Genomic DNA, 5,294 nt, shown 5'->3' with positions numbered 1-5,294 from the left:
CAGCCTTGATCTCTGCCTGCGAGCATCTCCCTCCTCCTCCTCCCCCCTGTCACAACTAACACCCCCCTCTTCCGCCTTCAGCTTTAGTCTAAAGGGATTGTAGTGAGTAGCAGGGAATAAGCACACACAAATATAGAGAGAATCGAATAGAACATTACAGAATATAATATAATTCTATAATATAATTCTCAAAGAAGAATTGAACCCAAAGGCATTATCTACATTCATTTCCACAAGAAACTGTGAAAATATAACTACATGTTAAAGCTCATGCCAACATGTTATAAAACGTATCATGCGTGAAAACGTATACATTTTACTGGGATAATAAAGTGTATTTACTGGGCGTACTAAAGCTGGCAAAGTTACCTGCTGTAGTTTAATGGGAGGGGTCAAAGTTGGACTCTCCACACATTCCTTTTTCTTTTCCCACTCACTCCCATTGGTCGATTCCTCGCCTGCACACATTTCCGGGCAAAAGGGGCTCCTTGATTCCACTTTATTGCAGCGGGTTAAAGGTGAAGGCCTTGACATTATTGAAGTTCAAAGACTACTTTTAATTATAAATTGTAGTTAATACACACACGTGCAATATTCCATGCACATATGCTCTGTGTGCACGCGGGCGCACGCACGTAGGCTATCCACACACTCATACACTCACTCGGTAAAATCTGTCCAACAGACACACCCCAGTAATGTCCTCTATATTTATAGATGTGCAAACACACCTACCACCTAGCCAATGTAGTCAACAATTAGTAAAGACATAGTTGGGGTAATGTCAATGTATAACCTGACTGACCTAGAGTTCCACGATCTAATTTTTGAGGTCCGTTTTTCTCAGAAATATCTGAGGTATGAAGCAGCGGTGAAGGCTGAAATGGTAAAGGATGTGTGGGGTGTGTGTGTGTGTGTGTTTGTGTGTGTGTGTGTGTGAGTGTGTGCGTGGGCGTGTGCTTGTGCTTGTGTGTTGTGCAGTTGGAGGGCGATTGACGTTGTGCACAGCACCGGCCCGAGTTCACGTTGAACAGTCTAGTTGCAAAGTTTTTTGTTTGGACAGCCAATCTTACTTGTTTACTATTTACATCGGAAGTGAAGGCCATTCCCTCCGAACAGACGGTGCAATTAAGAGAAAAAAAATAGCCATTTAGTGCCTCTGTCTTTATGACACTGTCTGGACTGCAAGAGTGGCGATTCCATTTAGTGGGCACTAAAGGAGGATCCCGTTCCTCTTTCTTTCTCTGTGATTCTGAGGTGTAGCCTAGTTTTTGTGTTGTCGTTTCCGTGTACTTCTGTATGTGCTTGCAAAAGCTCAAATATGCAGTCCTAGAGTTATATCCACTAAGCATGTAAGCGTTGTATAAATGTACCGCTCAACAGCCCACACACACACTCCCTCAACAATGTTTTCGTCAGAAAATGTTTTTGCGTAAAAGGTGAGGCCTGTTCCTACATTAAAATAGTGTGGCCTAAAACTAAGTTGGCATTGGATGCAATTACTATCCACGAATACCCAACTAATAATGCACGACTCGCAATCTCTCCACATGCTTCGAACTTGGTTTTATCAAAACAGTGGCACAAACATTTAGGCTACCCACCCCACTCAAATCCCTTGAAAATAACCATCAGATAGACCGAACAATGGCCCAAAAGAAAATCGAAGGCATAAATGCAGTCGGATTATTTTGCCAATACTTTTTTAATCATTGCCTACCACTCTCAATCAATCGGCTTGAAAACGACATTCACATAGGCATAACCATGGTCAATAATAACATCTATGACAAAAAAATCCACCAGTCTGTTAGTTTTGTCTATACGCCTGTTTATTTCATAGGTATCTTTATATTAATGATACACAGGCACAACGCCATATTTTCCTCCTCTTTCATAAAGAAGCACCAAGCATAAAGCAAATAATTTAATGGAGGGTTAACATTAAAGCTTTTAAAGTACACAGCTTGGGCGGTGTAAAGAAAATAGCAGCAGGGAAAAGGGGGGAGCGAAATTAAAAACAAAATTATATTTACAGTCACGAATGCACATAGTTGCATAGTCTGTACAAGGAAAACATCATTACAGATTGTACACGTCACAGTTCTCGGTGGCAAAATGGACACCTGTAAATGTATTATTGTGAGTTGAATATTCTGGTCGAAAACAGAAACATGGTAGGCTACAAATACATCGACCAGAGGAAAGGGAACGTTTAAATGTCCAATATAGGCCTATCATGGCTTCCGAATTGCGTTGTAACATGTAATACTATTCAACAAACAATAATTGTGAAATGCACAATTGAATAAACACAATTAAGATTCGTGGTCAATACACGGAAAACCATATGAACTCGACAGCAGCATATAAATGATTATTCTATATAATCACCTGTATATATATATGAACTAGAAAGTATCCTGCGAATGAAGGCTACAGGAAAATGGTGCCTTATTACGCATACATACAGCAACCCCGAATGTTAGAAATTGAAATAACCTCATCTTAACATTTAGTTGCTCAACATTGCTGCTGATCTGTCTTTTTTAAGTAACTTGAAATGTGTTTATTACTGGTGATAAGAATTCACTGAGAAAAGTGTGTCATTGACCTTTTGACTATAATCATTATGCTTTTACACTCTGCGTGCTCACAATAGTGGGTTTCCAGAAAAGTACTGCAAACGATCTCTGCTTAATTTCTTTTCTTTCATTCTTCGATTCTGAAACCAGATTTTAACCTGTCGGTCGGTGAGGTTCAGCATCCGGGAAAGCTGCATCCGTTTCTCTTTGTTGATGTAAACGTTAAAGAAGAACTCCCGCTCCAATTCTCGGATCTGAAATTTGGAGTATGGACACCTCTTCTTCCTTGTGCGAGGAGTACCTGGGGCAATCAATCATAAAGGACATGATCAGTGAAAGTTCAATGGGATTGTTTGCCATTTACGCACAGATATTCACATGAAGTTAAAGCAGCCGCTCACACATATTCACATCAACACAAAGTATATAGCCTCCCTATGTGAATACACTATTCAGGAATTTCGAGAAGCATCAATTTGATTATACAAATTCTGTCAACATCCAACACTGCACGTAACACATCAGACACATCCGCCATAAAGACTGTTACATTATCACAAGCGCTTGAAGAGCAAATCATATAAATTTACAGCCTCCAAGTATGTGTTTTGGTATCTTACAAATATACAAAACTAGACCTTCGCTATCCATTTCCAGATTCCTTCATGGCTCTGTGAAATGCGTATGTTTAGATGTGAATCTAAAATGTATTTCGGATCTGAGACACACTACATCACAGTGGTGGTCAAAACGTCATGAAAAAGATAAAGTACAACGACACAAAACATCTCTGCAGTTATTTCCTGATTGGGATACATTTGGCTACACAAAGAGACGCCAGTGGGCCTGTGTGTGTGAGTTAGAGATCGTGTGTGTGTGTGTGTGTGTGTGTGTGTGTGTGTGTGTGTGTGTGTATCAATCACTGCAGATTCAGGTATACATATCTCAGGCCTAACCGAATGGAAATGTGCCTCACTTGGACAGAATGTGTTTGGTTCAATACTGCAGTGCAATGCTTGAATCCAGATATTGACACAAACTCACACTGGAGTCTCTACGACTGATTACACTTGTATCCTTTTCTCTTTCGTTGCAAGGAAACCACCACAACACAATGATATTGCTATCTTCGACATTTGCCCAGATAAATATAGATAGATGGATACTTATGGAGTCTGCCTCTAAGTGTACAAGGCTAATAATCTCACAGCACGTCCTTTAGTGTTATAGTTTGCGTGCAAGCTGCTAAAATAAAATTCACAGGACGCCAAAAGCAATGTTCTGCCCAATTGGTTTTTACTCACGACAGCCCAACGCGAAAATCCCTTAAAATGCCCAATGCAAGTTCATGATCAAAGTTAGCATTTGTCACAATAGCGCGCTCTTAAAATTTCACAGACTCCACGATAGAAGCGTCTGTGTATAACATCCTTTTTTTTCAAAGCGCTTTCCCATCGTAAAAAGTCTTCTCATTGGAAGAAAGAGCTTTGTAGGTTATAATAAAATCCTTTGAATGCTTATAAAACTCCACATAAAATCTGACCGACAAAACACCGGGCTAGTCCCTTTCCCCATTTACAGCTTCGGTACCTACTCGAGTGGCTGTTCTTGCTGGCGCTGCGGTCCTTGGTGGCTGAAGAAGAACACGAGCCCGAATTTGTATGTTCCTCCTCATCCTCTGTGTCCTTGTCTTGGTCTGGGACGCCCGGTAGAGCCGCTGGCTGCTGGAACTTTGTTTCCAGCTTTCTAGCCTCGCTCTTTTGTAAACAAGTATCTGCTGACTGATTGTCCGTGCCGCAGTATGCAGTCTCAAAAAAGCGGTCGAAACCTTGAGGGAGGACGCTGTTTTTCCCCACTCCGGGGTAGAACCCTGTGGAGGGATGGTTGGAGCTGGGATGGTGGTTATGGTGGCTGTACACATTCTCGTTCGTTTTCATAAGCATTTCTGTCATGGTGGATTGCGGAAGACAGTCCCTGTGCACCAGATCCTCTCCAGAGTAGCATGATGCATAATTGCTTCTATGGTGCCATTTACTAGAAGGGTCCAATCCATAGGAAACTTCCCGTACCGGCTGCACTTGAGACAGATTTGTGGAATATGGGTAGGTTATCTGTCGCGACGAGGCCTGTGGAAGAAATGAAGAGACGGCAGAAAATTCGGGGACGTAGTAGGTGCAGCTGGGGAGGTAGATGTTAGAGGCGCAGCCCGTTCTGTCCCCAAACTCGGATGTCCGGTCTTTGCGCGTCTGGGAGCAGAAGTTTCCCAGATTCACTGAGTTAAACATCTTTCCCCCGTACTCCGTACGATAGATAGATGTTTTGGATTCGAGCTGTTAGAAGGGGGAAATTTAGGAAGGCGAGATGACGCGCAATCCGTCTAAGTCGCCCGGAGACACGTGATCGAAAGTAGATATTGTCATATATCAACGTGGAACACTTGGATGTGTAGGAGTGGTTCACTTAGGCAAGATCTAGGAGGTTCAAACTATTCTTTTTCAAAACACCGCAGGAGCAGTAAGAAAACCAGTAACAGATTCCTGTTTGTTTACATAGGTTATGGCAATTATAAAGATAATCTTTAGGAGGCTATTTATGCATGGGAGTGGGCTAGGCTAGCACAGGTTTAGTATTTGATATAGCAGACTAAACATGCTTTTGAATTCTACAGGTAAGACTTCACTATTAGGCCTACTATGATTATGATTATTA

The 5,294-nt window shown here is 41.7% G+C and overlaps 1 pseudogene; it reads right to left on the bottom strand.

Annotated features, from left to right (window-relative positions):
• Positions 1-2,653: 2,653 nt before the first annotated feature.
• LOC139367600 (homeobox protein Hox-C11a-like) lies at positions 2,654-5,005 on the bottom strand (annotated as a pseudogene).
• Positions 5,006-5,294: the final 289 nt, after the last annotated feature.

Source organism: Oncorhynchus clarkii, chromosome 16 (assembly GCF_045791955.1).
Source record: "Oncorhynchus clarkii lewisi isolate Uvic-CL-2024 chromosome 16, UVic_Ocla_1.0, whole genome shotgun sequence".
Classification (NCBI taxonomy): Eukaryota; Metazoa; Chordata; class Actinopteri; order Salmoniformes; family Salmonidae; genus Oncorhynchus; species Oncorhynchus clarkii.
The sequence above is the reverse complement of the archived record's forward strand: the minus strand, read 5'-3'. Positions and strand labels throughout refer to the sequence as shown.